This window comes from Echinops telfairi, unplaced genomic scaffold, assembly GCF_000313985.2.
Source record: "Echinops telfairi isolate 266 unplaced genomic scaffold, ASM31398v2 ScPeMD7_21;HRSCAF=78, whole genome shotgun sequence".
NCBI lineage: Eukaryota > Metazoa > Chordata > Mammalia > Afrosoricida > Tenrecidae > Echinops > Echinops telfairi.
In genome coordinates, this window is record NW_022103918.1 from 14,105,089 (window position 1) to 14,105,996 (window position 908).

The window sequence follows — 908 nt, forward strand, 5'->3', positions numbered from 1 at the left end:
AAGAAGAAGAAGATTCGGGTGGAGTGCAACCCCTTTCCTTAGGCCATCGCCCTGATGCATTGGAAGGAGATTTTCATGGGTGTACAACCTCCTGCCTATGTAAATAGATGTGGAAAGCTTGCTTGCCTTTTGCTGGTTCTGGATCCTGCATCTGATTCAATGACCTCCAGTTCTTTGGATTTGACCTGTTGTCTATGCTATATCTGCCAATCCCAGGAGCTGTGAGCAGCCTTGGATGTGAGATGAAGTTTTGCCATCTGTACTTCTAAGGAGCATCCTGGCTCTACTTCTAAGACGTGCTCCTTTCAAAGTTCTTCACCAGCTCCATAATTAAAATGAGTCACTTCCATCTTCTTTATTCATTGTCCAACTTTCACATGAAATGAGGCAATTAAAAATCCGATTGCTTAGGTCAGGCACTCCTTAGGCCTCAAAACGAGGTCCTTGCTTTTGAGTATTTTAAAGAAGTCTTGTGCAACAGATTTACCCAGTATGGTCCATCATTTTTATTGTTTCTCCTGCAGAGCGGCTTGTAGGTTTGAACTGCTGGTCTTGCAGTGAGCAGCCCAATGAATAACTCACTATGCCTCCAGGGTACCACTACCACCACCCACCTCTGCTGTCATTTGATTTTCTTGACTGCTGTTTATATGAGCATTAATTGTGGACCCAAGCAAAATGAAATCCTTGACAATTTTGATCTTTTCTCCCTTTATCAAATACTATCAGTTGGGCCAAAATGTGAGAATTTTTGATTTGAGAGTAGGTCGCTTTTATGTAAACCCTTTCCTCTTCTAGGACATCATACCTACAATCTGTTGTGTGGAGGTCCCTTGCTATTTAGTTGTTCTTTATCCTGAGCTATATTGTCCCTTACCTTTTTTATCTTTGTCTTTAATTTGTTTATC